General features: G+C 46.7%; 1 long non-coding RNA gene across 1 annotated transcript; it reads left to right on the top strand.

Moving 5' to 3' along the window:
* Positions 1-257: 257 nt before the first annotated feature.
* LOC144370818 (uncharacterized) lies at positions 258-13740 on the top strand. Its single transcript, XR_013430781.1, has 2 exons — positions 258-501; positions 1632-13740. It is a non-coding gene; the product is annotated as an uncharacterized LOC144370818 (long non-coding RNA).
* The last annotated feature ends 927 nt before the right edge of the window (positions 13741-14667 follow it).

Raw genomic sequence — 14667 nt, 5'->3', positions numbered from 1 at the left:
GGAGACAAGAGGGACCCAGGAGAAGAATCCAGAAATCCCCGTGTCCCTTGTTCTTCAAATAACCTCTCAGGAACACCCACCATTTCTCTCTTTTTTGATAAATCTCTCTTGTGACAACATCCAAAGCTGGCTGGATACCAGTTAGACCTAAGGAAGGACTTCCTTGAGTGGTGGGGTCTCCTGGTCACAGACAAGAGCTGGGGCCTCCTTTCTCTGTCAGCCCTAATGGCCAAGATGTCACGGGGGGGGGGGGGGGGGAGGAGGGGATCAAGCACACTGGTGGCCCTCCTCCTCCCAGCCAATGTCACCTCCTGGTGTGCAGTCAGTCCCCCACCTCGGCCAGGATTACCCTGGAGATCCATGCCACGGCAGATGACATCACTCCCGGCCCAGGCTTAAAATCTCCCCATGGGAGGGGACCTGTTTCCTTTAGCCTCTGATGTCTGGTGACTCTTTCCAGGACCTGGGCCACCAAGAGAGCCCTGTCCCTGCTTTCTGAAGGTGAGTGTCCCCAGGAGAGACAGAGGGGACAGAGGAAGGGAGTGGGAGGGGGAAGAGGCAGGAGCGGGGGAGCCGGCCCAGCTGTTCCCAGGGCGGGGCAGGTCTGCTCTGGAGGTCCCAGGCTGCGGGGTTAGCTCAGTAATCTACCTGGGACAGAGGTTCTGTCCCCCGTCTGGGGACCCGGGCCAGGCTGTGCCCCGCAGGAGGCAGTGAGGGGCCTAGGGGTGCTGAAGGACCGGCGGCCTCTGGGGGTTGATCCCACTCTGTTTTCTTGTCTTTGCCGGGAATTTCTCCTTATCTGTGGGTTATCCGCGCACCCACCTCCCTCCCGCACCCCGATGTCTTCCCGGCCTCTGGCGCGGGGTTGGGATTTGCCTAAATACTACTTGAACAGGTGGATGAGGGGCAGACGTGGAAAGGAAGATGGGGACGCGGGGGAGGTGGGCGCGGGGACCCGGGTGGCCAGGAATGGCTGACGCGGGGATCCCTAAGGGTGACCTGATTAGGCGGGGACCTCGGTGACTGGGGCTTTGACTTTCCCACATCCCATCTCAAATGGTGGCCACACGGCCGGCTCCTGTCTGTCCGACGGAGGAAGCTGCACAGAGAGAGGCTCCCTGTCACACACTGGGTGGGACCCAGGGCCCTGCTCATGCTAGGAAATGCCGCGGCCCTTTTTATTTATTTTTATTTTTTAATTTTTCAGTTTTGAGATAGGGTCTCACTAAGTTTCCCAGGCTGGCCTCAAACCTGCCATCCTCCTGCCTCAGCCTCCCACGTCACTGTGATTATAGGAGTGTGTCCCCATGCTCAGCTCCAAGGGGGGTTTCATTCTTTTTTGTTGTTGTTTCCTTGGTACCATGATTGAACCCAGGGGTGCTTAAGCACTGAGCCACGTCCCCAGCCCTTTGTACTTTTTATTTTGAGACAGGGCCCCGCTAGGTTGCTTAGGGCCCCGCTAGGTTGCTGAGGCTGGCTTTGAACTCGCCATCCTCCTGCCTCAGCCTGGGTCCTGAATCCAAGGGCTGAGGAGGAGCCACCCAGTCTGCGTTCCAACCCTGCCCTTTTCTCTGTGTGACCTTGGGTCCTTCCTGTGGCCTCTCCGGGCCTCCATTTCTCCATTTGTCAAGTGAGGACAGTGGCGAGCCCCAGGACTGTTGGGTCAGGTGAGTCTGGGAAGCCCAGGGCACGGGCCTGGCCTTCGGAGAGCACAAGGGAGGGGCAGCCTCCTCCCCTCCAGGCAGATTTCAGGTGAGGGGCCGGGATCTGGGTCTCAGAAGACGGGGCTCTGTGCCTGGTGGAGGTCACTCACGGGGCCTCAGGGTTGAGGGGGCCTCTCTTGGTCTGGTCTCCTCCTCTGAGGAGTGCACCTCTGGGCTCCAGGGAGAGCCTCCTCCGGCCTTGTGTCTCAGTGGTCAGGAGGGCACAGCCTGGGCCTGACTTTGTCCTAACAGGGGCCCGGGATCTGTCCTCTCTGAGTGTCAGTTTCCTCCTCTGGAAGGCGATACAGAAGCTCCTTAGGGAGGTTCTCCTGGATTCTTGTTCCCGGCTCCGAGACCCTGGGTGCAGAATCTGAGCGGCTGGGAGTCCCTGGCAGCTCCTGCCATCCTCAGCTGCCTAAGTCTCCCTCCGTGGCAGGCTCTGACCTTGCACCTGAGTGGGCCTTTGACTTATGGTGAATGAGCTTCTCCATAAACCATCGCATCAGGAGGGAAAATCCCCACAGCAGCCAGGCAGACACTCTGGAGGCTGAGGCGGGAACACCTTTTGAGGCCAGCCTCAACAACTTAGAGAGGTCCTATTTAACTTGGGGACACTCTGTGTCAAAAACATAAGGGCTGGGGAGGCAGCTTAGTGACAGAACACCCTGGCTTCAATCCCCACCCCAAAAGAAAAACTGGGGCACTTCCAAAGGAGGAAGCCGAGCATCTCCCAAAGCCCCACTGCTGACTGCCACTGTGAGCCGACCATGTGGTCTCGGAAACAGCCTGCGGACATTGTCCACGGCCACTTGAGAACCAGGCTTCTCAGTCCTGTCAGCCTCTAGAGATTTCCAGTAAATCCCTAGAGAACTCACTGGTAGAAAGCACTCAAGAGGGTTCCAACAGGTAACTGCAAAAGCCAGATCCTACAAGTGAAAACAAACACGAATGGGAAAAACCTTTATTATGGGACTTTCTTCATGAGGGACAACGTGGTTAGGACACAAGCCAGCAGGTGGTCACAGCCTCACCTCCGGCAGGGTGTGGGGAAGTGTGAAGGGAAGGAGGTGCACCCAGGAACACCCATTCCACTCCCAGAGACCCAGACACACTCCCGGTGACTCAAACAGGTAGGGGTGACAAGAGATGGAGAGTGGCCAGAGGGAGGACCTGTGGGATGGGCAGGTGCAGAACCCCCACCCACTCAGAAATCTCTTGGATCTCATTTGTCTTCCTCTTCAAGGACGTCTGGAAGGTCATGTAGAGGCTCTTCAAGTGGCTTCTTGTCCCGTCTGGCAGGACACATCAACGTGGGCAGCGAACCTAGATGGGGAGGAATGAAGGGACAAGAGACATGAAAGGTGACAGCAAGACAAAAGTTCTGATCAAGCTGCAAACTCTTATTGTTCACACAGGGGTATTTATATGCTGGGGATGGGGAAGCTCTCTAATCAGCAATTGCTGGATGTGGGTGGTAAAACTGCCGAGCTTCAAGATGTCTGATGATCCTGATAACCCCAGGATGTTCCAGGGAGATAGGTAGCTGCAGGATGCCTCCCAGGCAGGATGTCTCCCAGGGGGCTGTCAGGCTAATCTTTGAAGGAGAATGTCCTTCTAGTCCCCGACATGTCCCCCTTTCTTATATAAAATATTTGACCATACCTTACCGGCCATGTTTTTAGGGGGTGATAGAGGCTCTGTTCCTCTAGAAGGCCTTAGAATATCTCCTGATCCGAGCGAGCGTCTTCACTAGGAGATTTCGAGGTGGCCTTGGCATGTTTTTGGAGGAGACGGATTTGAGGGGGGGGAGCATGCCAACCGCCATCACCAGAGCGTGTCACTCAGAGGTCTTGGGTTTTGGGATCCGTGGATCCATCCTCCTGCAGTCCTTCCTGCACCCTCCGTTATTATGGCCTAACGTCTTCACTCCATGGGTGCGTCCCCCCCCCAAGCGGAGGGGCCCATGGAGGAGCAAACGCTTATGGCAAGGGCAGAAGATGGTTGGTCAGAGCTGTTACTTATAAGAAAGAGAGATCTGTGGGGATGTAAACTTAAGAAAGAAGCCTGAGAGAAGGGTAGAACATCCTTTTAAATGTTGGCAGCACGGTCTTCCATCTCCAGTCGGTGATAGTGGACCTGTATGGGCTTAGAGGCCAAGATATTAATCTGTTCTTTAGTAAATTTTACCAGCCTGTTTATAATGCAGGGTCCTTTGGACACCATTAAAAGTAAACCCAACAAAGGGCCTAATAGTGGAAGAAGGTAGGGTAGAAATCCATTAAGCCCAGTCCAGAGGGGATTTTCAAATAGTTCCCTTCGTCTCTTTTCTAAATCTTCTTGAAGCTGCTTAATTTTAGTCCGTACTATGCCTGATTTATTGGCATAAAAGCAGCATCTTTCCCCTAAGGCCAAGCAAATACCTCCCTGGTTAGCTGTCAGCAAATCTAAGCCTCGTCTGTTTTGAAGGACCACTTCTGCCAGGGAGTCTATTTGGTCCTGTAAATCTTTAAGGGTTCCTGATACAGTTTGTACATCATCTATAAGTTGTTGAAATGGACGACGGTAAGAGTGTATAGCCGTGCCTAAGCCAGCTGTACCTGTGCCCACAGCAGCTGTTATTCCAAGGCTGGCAAGGAGTGGTAAGGCCTGTATTGCCCGCCTGTGTCTTTTGACTAAGGTGTCTAGGCTAGGAATGGGTAGAGGTTCATCTCCTGGGACAATAGTTATATCAGGGAGTAATAAGGCAAGAACACAGCCACCGGTCCAATTCGCTGGAAGCCTGGGGAAGGCTGAGTTTCCTCCACACATAAAAACTGTGCCATTGGGGGGACAAAGAGATGGGGTGGGTGAGGAATAATTTTCTACTGTTGAGCGATTTCCAAAGGAAGTAACTCCAACATCAATATCATAGGTATTATTCTGCATCGCGCCTAAAAGACATGATATAAAAGTGCCTATAGACTGTACTTTAAAAGGAAATCCAGGTTGGCATGTATTTTCATTGTCTATGATAGAATTAATAGGAACTGCCATAGGTGCTGAGGGCCATTACCAAGTAGGTATGATGCATCGAAATCCTTGCCAGCGTACCCCATGTTAAATGGACTTGCCTTGGAAATTTGCTGCGACCTTGCTTGTGTGTTTGAGAAAGGTGACCCTGCTCAATCACCAGGGTGGATCCAGGATTAGGGTGTATCTTGCAGGAAGTATCCCTGTCCTTGGGTTTAGGGCGTGACAATAGGAGTTTTAGGGAAGTTGGAGGTTGAAGATTATTCCTGCTGGGAGTAGGGCGTGCCTGCTGCCTGAGTTCCCGCTGAGTTCTCCTGGAAAGAAAGTTTTTTAGGACTTGAATTGTGCGGGAGATAGGGATTTGCCCCTGGACCTGTGTGGAGGCGGTGTGAGTTCGGAATAAAGAATTGCTGTTTGAACCTACAAAGCGGTGGTGCCTCCTGATTCTGGTGCCCCCCAAGACATGGGCACATAGGCATGATTGCCCCTGTTGTCATGTAAAGCCAGCAATCACTAGCAAGGGTGGGGTTGGAATTATTAAGCAAGGAGAAGGTAGTTTCCAAAATATCTAATGTATTGGTATCTAAATCTGGGAGCTGGGATTTAGGCAGCATTAAGGGATGATATGTGAGCTCAGGGATCTGGGGTTTCAAAAGTTTGATTATTTGAAGATGCTTGACAGCATCAGTGGGTCCTCCACCATCAGAGACCCCTGTAGGGGCCTTAATGGGCCAGCAGGAGGGTTTACCAACAGTGCCTTGGCCCCCAGCTGACTGTAACTTGGTGTATATGCCTTCTCCTCCCCGGTCAAAGAGAAGGGGGGTATAATGAATAGTGGTCCCCTCTGCTGCATGAGTTTTAGTTAGGGTGGCTTCAAAAAATTGTTCTCCCTGCTTGTTAACACAAATTGAGGCTGACGCATAACAAGAGACATGCATCGCCTGGGTATGCGTACAAGTTGCAGAACAATTTTGGAGAGCTTTGCTTGTACTGGGGGGAATGATCTTTGGCTTGTTAACACATACCCATTCAGGCTGATGAACTCCTCCGAGTTTATGGTCAACCTCAGCACCGAGGTAAGCCACCTTAGTCAAGCAGTCAGCAGTCTGGGTCCAGCTAGTGGGAGCCTGAGTCCAAGATCCTCCCCTGCATTCGCAGGGGGGGCCAAAAAGGTACTCCCTGATGTTGGAAGGTGGAGGGCCAAGGCCCCCGTATACAAACCTGTTGAGCAGAAGTGCCTTAAGCAGGATCCTCACACAGATTGTTGGCTGCATTGGAAAAAGAGGAAAATTTGTCCTCAGGGGGAGGATCTCCGTCCCTGGGTGGAGGTAAGTCATGAACCTGTTTAACCAGGCGTTCTGGTAACCATCTTGGGGCTGCTTGCTCTTGGTCCAAAACACAAGCTGAGCCTTGTCCCCAGATGAGGACAGGATCTGGGCCTTTCCATTTATTTGTAAGGGGATCGCGCCACATAACAGGTGGGCGAACAGAACTGGACGAGGGATGCCAGTGTCTGTCTGCGGCCGAATGGCCTTCACTGTCTAGGGTAAGAAAATTAAGGGCAAATAATGCATGGTTAAGGCGATCCCTGGGAGTGGTAAATACAAGGGCAGAAGCCTTAAGAAGGGTTAGCCAAGTCTTTAAGGTAAGGTGGGCACGTTCCACAATGCCTTGGCCCTGAGGGTTGTATGGAATTCCGGTAGTATGACAAATTTGTAAGGTAGCACAAAACTGTTTAAACTTGGCACTGGTATATGCAGGACCATTATCTGTTTTAATATGTATTGGTTTACCCATTATGGAAAAGGCTGAAACAAGATGAGAAAGGACATCTTTGGTAGCCTCTCCAGAATGTGGTGATGCAAAAATAAAGCCACTGAAGGTATCTATAGAAACGTGTATATATTTGGTTTTTTCCAAATTCAGGAAAATGAGTAACATCCATTTGCCAAACCTGATTGGGCAGCAATCCTCGGGGGTTAACTCCCAAGTGTTGGATGGGGAGGGAGACAGTGCAAGCAGGACATGCTTTTACTATTTCTCCTGCCTGCTGCCTGGTAATTTTACAAAGTAATCGAAGGCTCTGGGAATTTAAATGGTGAAGATTGTGTAACTCCGTGGCCTTTTGAACAGAGCCAACAAAAATTGGAAAGATGGAACGAGTTGCAGCATCAGCCTGGGCATTGCCTTGTGTTAGAGGGCCGGGAAGATCAGAGTGTGCCCTGATGTGTCCTAAGAAAAATGGGTGTTGTCTGGCCTGAATTAGCTGCTGAAGCTGGTGAAACAGAAAGGCCGCACTGGAAGAAGCCTTAATGGTGGGTGAAATCTCCAGCAGGGGCACAGAATGAGCAATGTAGGCACTGTCTGTATAAATATTAATAGGCTCATCAAAAAATGTTATAAAGACTTGTGTTATGGCAAACAATTCCACAAGCTGTGCTGACTGATAGACAGTATCAAAGGTGGTAGGCTGGTTATGATAGACCCAACCGGATCTTTCATTAAAATTGGGAGCCATCTCGCCACAAAGCCATGAAAAGCTAATTTCGGCTTTACTATAAATGACTGCAAATTCTGAACCTGCTTGGAATGCCTGCCCGTGCCTTGAACTCACCCCTGCCTGGCTCTCTGACCAGATAGCAGCCCTCTCTGAAACTTTAGTGACACTGAAGCCAGATTTAAAGTTAGGTAGTTAGTGTAGTTAGGTAAATTGGGTCTAAAATCGAGTGAAATCTAAAATGGAGGCCATGCTGGGAATGACTCAGGGAAAACAGGACAACTCATGGAATGTTAATGAAGTCCTGAAAAGGCCCTAGGCCAAAGTCCACCTCAAAGAAATGTTAACCAACAGCCCCAACAGATTTGGAAATAGCCCATCCCAGAGAAGTGATAATCCCACCCCAAAAGGTGATAATTAGGCCCACCTGTGTCCCACCCCTCAGGCCTTCCAACCTACATTCCATCACTGAAAGAACTATAAAAAGGGGAGACAACTGCACTTCCACGGATTCCACCTTCTGGGTCCCCTTCTTCCTCCGGGAGAAGTCTTTTCTTCTGTCCTTTAATAAATTTCTAATCTCTACTCCGGCCTTGCCTCGGCGTGCTTCTTTGGTGTTATTCTTCAACATCGGGGAGCAAGAACTCGTCACCGGTCAACAGCGGTAACATATTGGAGGTCCCACCGAGATATTCTACACCGAGGTAAGCGCCTCTCTACGCACCCCATGTCTGTTTGAGGTGCATCTTTCTCTCTTTCTTTCTGGAGGTAAGGTGGGCACCCGTCGGCTACTTAAACGCAACTAGTGCAGCCGCCACTCTACAAGACTCGGGTGAGAGGTTTCTTGGCCTAAGCAGCTCTCAATCACCTGTTCGGTACAGAGCAGGCATGTTGGGTTCTGCCAAAGCTGCTTCCAACTTTTCTGTCTGGGCCTGGAGAGCAATTGGCGTGAGTACACAGTGTCCGGAATCCCGATCTGCCTCGGATGCGTGGAGGTGGAGGAAGGAGTTTGGAACAACTGCGGAATCCCGGTCTGGGCTACTCTCAGACGTTTCCAAAGGTTCCTTTCTCTTGAGCCCCCTTCCGACAGCCCTCAGGGGTATCTAAGGTGATCGGTAGATGAACAGCACTGAGGGAAAGCCCCAATCACATTTGCCTCCGTATGGGCCGTGCATCACTCCCAACCCCGCATCCATTCCTCCTGGATGCTTCCCTTCCTTCGCAGGTCAGAAACGTTAGCAATTCAGGTTGTAGAGCTGAGAAAAAGGCATGGGATAATTAGTAAGATCTGCCCAGGTTCCCTAAGGTGCATAGGTAACTTTCAATAGTCTGTTTTACCACCCAATGTTTAAAATGTGCTGTGGTCCTTAAGCTGCTAAGAGAAGCATTTTTTAGAATCAACTCTGGTAATCTGCTAGTCTACAGAGCAAAGGCGACAAAGAGCACACGATTCAATGGGTATTTAGTGGTCAGGAGGAAAGCAGTAAGGCCCTTAAGTCTGAATCCTCCCAGGGTCTTTGGCACAGGGCAAACTGAGACCCTAGCACTTTGCTAAAGGGGACCAGAAACCCCTTGGCAAAGCCAGGTGAGAGACGGGTTTTCTGGACCGTTTAGGAAGCTCAAGGTTAGGGAGACGTCCCTAAGGAGAACAGTTTTCTCCGGCGCAGCATGGGCGCCTGAGTCCTGTTTTCCTCACTCAGACAGGAGCTTCTCTCTCCAATACGCCAGGTGCACCACTAGCCTGTGTATTGAAAAATTGGGATAAATTTGAACCTCAGACGCTCAAGAACAAGCGCCTCATTTTCTTGGCCTGGCCTCAATACAAACTCTCTGATGGAGAGACCTGGCCACCAGAGGGAAATATCAATTTTAAGTTTTACAGTTTGATAAAGTTTACAAAAAAGAAAATGGTGTGAGGTGCTGTATGTTCAGATTTTCTTTGCTCTAAGGGAAAATTCTAAATTATGCCAACAGTGTAAAGTAGACTTAGCTATGATATCTGCCATGGAGAGAAAAAATCTTGGACTCACTGAGGAAAAAGAATCAGAAAAATTTGGGCTGATCAAAGTACATACACCCTTCCCCCTTCAAAACCTAAGGCAGATTAAAAACTGACTCTACTGGAAGGTTAGGAAATAAGCCAGATTGCCTGGGATTGGATCTATTCAAAGGAGCTAATCTTGCAAGTGAAGGGGAAACTGAGGAATTCCCAGCAGCTGCCAAAGCCATTTTCGCTTTGGGGAAATTTCCTCATAATTTCCCTGCACTGTAAGAATTACTCCACCTAAATGCAGTAAAGTCAGTCACACTGAGACCCTCTGTGAAAACATCTGGTCCACTCATGGGAAATCTAAGGTGCCACTGATAATTAAATGGAAGTTCAAAACCTGGAGAGAATTTTTCTTATCTGGTCTGTTTTAAAGGTTATTATAGATTGTTTCTTTGGGATAATCTAGGCTAAATGTGTGTCTAAAAGATGTTTCATTGTAAAATCTGGTATCTAAATGAGTTTGAAGCATTGCATAATCTTGCAGTTAAAAGTTAGGGTTAGGTAATTGTTAAGTTTGTGATTTCAGATAATTCATGCCAGAGAACTTAAATACTTAGGATAGAAAATTAAAAGAACTCTACTTCCAAGTTGGCAAGTAACTCCCAATCATTGTTTTATTTTTTCATCAATTTTGAACTGGGTAGCCTAAGGAGATTTCACTAGGTATACAGTGCATTGATTTGGGCAAGGATAATAAATTATGATTTGGTATCTGTTTCTCTCAGTGTGTAGGATTTAGGAAAAGTGTTGAATTAAAACATTGGTCTGGCTTACTAAAATGACATTAATTAGCAACAGTCTTGGGAATTTTCAAAGCTTAATTTTAGATATACATGGTAGTGTGTGGATTTTTTCCAGGTGATTTAATGTAACTTTAGGAACTTCAGAACAAAGAAAGTAGCTTAATGATCCTGAAGGAACTTCTTCTGATGGTGTCTTTTATATTATCAAAAAAGATCCTATTTTCAGTTTTGTGTGAGCAAGTTTTTCTAGTGTAGGAAGATATAAAGATGAAATTTTGTAAATTGTATCTTATTTCTACTTCCAAACCTGAAAATTGTGACTTATGGTTAAAATGCCTTAGGCATGAAATTTCTGCTCAGAATTCCGGTTTTCCAGGTCCTTCCAGACCTCAGCCAGGGCTTACGCTGATATGCAAACAGAAGCAGTTTGGAGCTCAGGCCCAAGAAAAAAAAAAAGAGTAAAAGTGTCTTTTTATGGGAACTCAAACTAGATTAAACCAAAGAGTAAATTGTATGGCATTTACTAACTACTGGCCGGTCAATTTTTTTCTAGGACTTTTGCCTTTTCTTAGATTCTATATTTTTTTGAGCTCATGATTTTGTTCCTACAGACAAGTTAATGTTTTTCTGATAAGTTCTATTTTTGATCAACTGGAGTTTTTTTTTTTTAAACATTGCAATGAGATTTCACCTGAGAAATCTGCAAGGCCTTTTGTGTTATGTGTTACACTTGTGTTAGTGTTGTATGTCGGTATGTCTGTGTGTATGTCCATATATCATGCAGTGATATGACAATTGACAGATGAGGAGCGCTCAAAAAAATTAAAAATGGATCCAAATATCTTTGATTCATGTGATTCAAATGGCTCAATTTAAATCTGGTAAACAAATTAAAAAAGGAGATCTTAAGCTTATAAGTTATTCTAGGTGTTAAAAAAAAGGCCCTAATAAATGTCTATGAAATAATCTGCTCAGATTCAAAGGTTTACAAATATTGTTTCAAGGTGTGAACAGAAGGAGTAATTAAGAGGGTTTAAGTAAGTGATAAAGAAGGTCTGTGCAAGTTGGTTATAAGTGTAAGTTTTTGAGCAAAGTAATATTAAAGAAATTAAACAGCTGGTTAAACAAGTGCTGTTTTAGAGAATTGTGCTATGTTATTCCTTTAAAAGCTAAACTTGATTAATATAAAAACATCAGTGTAATTGGTGCCATTAATGTGTTCATATCTTCCAGATATACAAGTCTGTAAGGTAGAAGCTTTAGAAAGAGCATTATATCAAGCAGGTATTCTCAAATTGTATGGTAATTTTAGGCTTAAAAGAAAAACATGTTGGAAGTTTATCATTTGTGTTCTATAACTGGACCTGCTATCAATAAGTTATGTAAAGTTCCATGTTACTTTTTACAGAGATACAATTTAAATGTATTTTTAAGTTAATGAGAGCCTAATCTATGTAAAGGTTTTATTGTAAAACACAGAAGTACTTTGCTACTTTTCTACAAAAGGTTAAAAGCTTTCAGCCTTTCTTTAATTCATGTTTTAGATGTGATATTATGTTGTTAGCTAATATTCATGTAAACTTGAGCAGCAATTTATGTAGGCTTTTAAAATGATGTCTAAAAAGCAGAGATCAGCTTCAGAACTATAGTATTTAAGACTGTATCTGTCAAGTGTGTCTGTTTCTGCCAAGAGAGACTGCATGAAGAGCCCCACCTTGAGATAAGGCTCTATGTCCCATCTCACTGTATGTGAAAGTGACTATGAAAGAAGTAGGCCAGATTTCAGTACATTTAAAGTTGTGTCCAAAAGTTGTGTTTTTGTCACGATTGCCAGGATCTCAAACAAGGGATTATAATGTATAACTCTGCCAGAATTCAAGGTAGCTATTACATAAACTAAATATGTTTTTATCCTAGTTAGTTTTGTTTTGTAGTTTGCTTTTAGATGGTCTAAGGATTGCCTGTTAATGTTTTAAAGAGGTACTGCTTTAAGAACTCACAACCTGGGTTAACTTAAGATAAGGAGTTATCACCTACAGGATAGAGAGATAGACATTAAAGCCCAGTACTCTTAATATAAGGCTGTTGAAGTTTATTTGCTAGATGTTTAAGATTAAGTTTTAAAATTAAAGTTAAATTAAAGGGGCCAAGAAAACCAATGTTTGGCTCTTGCCCTCTGAGTCAGTCTGAATCAGGGGATAGGGTCTTCTCCAAAGGGCTCTGCAACTCTAGGCCACATAACCTCCTGATCAGGGAGATTAATGAGACCAATGGAGGACAGAAAGCCAATCAGTGCATTTGCTGTGAAGAGGAGGGTCATCAGAAAAGGGAGACATCCCTGATGCTCCCGAGGGAAGCCACATGGTCAAGCAAGGCCTGGACCCATCCTAGCGCAAATGGCACTAGCAGAACTGAGAATCTGCTGTGAAGTTCCCAAGGACTCCCAGAGACTCAGCTGACTCTTAACAATAGATGGGAACAAAGTCAGTTTGACTTGCTTCATCTTAAACACTTAGCAAAGACAGTCAAAGCCAAAACATAGCTATTCCTGGACATTTTAAATGATAATAATAGTTAAATGTAACCTCCAACAATAAGTAAACTGGAGGCTGCAAAAGAGATTCTTAGGTAAGAATGCCTGGTAACTATCAAAAGGAACTGCCAGAGTAGTTTTTAGTTTAAGGCCCACAGATATTCCTAACCTACACAGGTAGGCTTGGTGTTTGCTAGTATGGTTATCCAGCCCTAGGTAACAAAATTTAATAGACACAGGTCATAATAGTAAAGGGATTTTGCAAGATCAGATGATATTAAATTATTAAACTATCCCTTAAGGGAAAGAACAACTGTAACCCTAAAAGTTAAATGTTGTATTTACATCGCTGACATTTCTGGCAATATGACAAATATCCTTAAAGATTTACATGCTCAGATAGAAGTCATGTCCTCAGCAACTTTATCATGGAAACAATATCTTAGCTTCTGGTTCTTGGTACTTCCTGGTGGAAAATATTGTTAGTCTTTGTCTTTGCCATCATACTCATTGGCATATTCCTGTGCTATGGGATTTATTGGTGCATCAATATGGTTCCAGTACTAATGAATTCTTGTTTCTCTTATAGACCACCCATCACTCAAATGGCCCTCCAGCCTATTACTTCTCAATCAGACTTTTATCATGGACCACTCAATAGACCCGATTTTTAAAGGGGACTCCAAACTGCTTGCCCCACATCGTCCCTTTTCAGCCTGAAGAAGCCAGAAAGATTTTCTTCGTCCCCTTTCCTTACAGCAGTAAGGAGTTCCCAAATTAGAGGGGGGAATGAAGCCAGATTTAAAGTTAGGTAGTTAGTGTAGTTAGGTAAATTGGGTCTAAAATCGAGTGAAATCTAAAATGGAGGCCATGCTGGGAATGACTCAGGGAAAACAGGACAACTCATGGAATGTTAATGAAGTTCTGAAAAGGCCCTAGGCCAAAGTCCACCTCAAAGAAATGTTAACCAACAGCCCCAACAGATTTGGAAATAGCCCATCCCAGAGAAGTGATAATCCCACCCCAAAAGGTGATAATTAGGCCCACCTGTGTCCCACCCCTCAGGCCTTCCAACCTACATTCCATCACTGAAAGAACTATAAAAAGGGGAGACAACTGCACTTCCACGGATTCCACCTTCTGGGTCCCCTTCTTCCTCCGGGAGAAGTCTTTTCTTCTGTCCTTTAATAAATTTCTAATCTCTACTCCGGCCTTGCCTCGGCGTGCTTCTTTGGTGTTATTCTTCAACATCGGGGAGCAAGAACTCGTCACCGGTCAACAGCGGTAACAACACCTCATAAATATTGGCCTTCCCTGGCCAGACCTTCTCTGAGGCTCTAATGGTCCTCATAAATTCTGATGTTGGGGCCAGCAAAAAAAAAAAAAAAATGTAAACTACCATTAGTGTGATGCTGTCAGAGTTCTGTTATCTGTAACCCCCCTTTTGTGTAACTTGCTGGGCTGTGAAGCTGGGCTGTAGGAAAGGTGGGGCTGCTGTTTTGTTCCCGCCGTTTTGGGAGGGAAAGGCAGCCCAGCCGGTCGAGATTTTAATTGGAGTCAGTGGTCTTTTCTTGCGTCCTGGTCTAACACCTGGCTCCCAGGAAGAGGCGAATGGCCTGCCCCCTGCTGAAGCCCCAGTAGGTTTGCCTGGGGTCACCATTTCTGCTGTCCCTGGCAGAGTCGTAAAGATCCCAGCCGCTGCTAGCACAGGACGGGGCGGAACAGCCAGGACCCCTCTCTCCTTCCTTGCCAGGAGAGGAGGGTAGAACCTCCAGGCTCAGCGGATCCCCAGTCCTCACAGCCCAGAGGTGGCGGCCCCAGGCACGTCTCTGCCCGTCAGAGTCTTGGAATTCCCAGGCCATCGCTCGCATTCAGAAATCCGATATATCCACTGGCTTTCTCCATGACCAAAGGATCTGGGGGTTCAAGGACAACCTTAGGGTTCCTCGGATAGTCCTAGGACTTCTGCATCTGACCATCTGAGCCTCTGGAAACATGCCTGGAGTCCCGGGGCCCTGCTGGACACTGGGAGGTCTGGTCAGCCTCCTGAGGATCACAAGTTCAAGATCAGCCCCAGGAGTTGCTGGAATAATAGGCACGTGCTGCCACCACCAGCCTCTCCCGTCACTCCT

Source organism: Ictidomys tridecemlineatus, chromosome 15 (genome assembly GCF_052094955.1).
Source record: "Ictidomys tridecemlineatus isolate mIctTri1 chromosome 15, mIctTri1.hap1, whole genome shotgun sequence".
Lineage (NCBI taxonomy): Eukaryota > Metazoa > Chordata > Mammalia > Rodentia > Sciuridae > Ictidomys > Ictidomys tridecemlineatus.
Note: the sequence above shows the minus strand (reverse complement) of the source record. Positions and strands in the feature narration are given on the sequence as shown.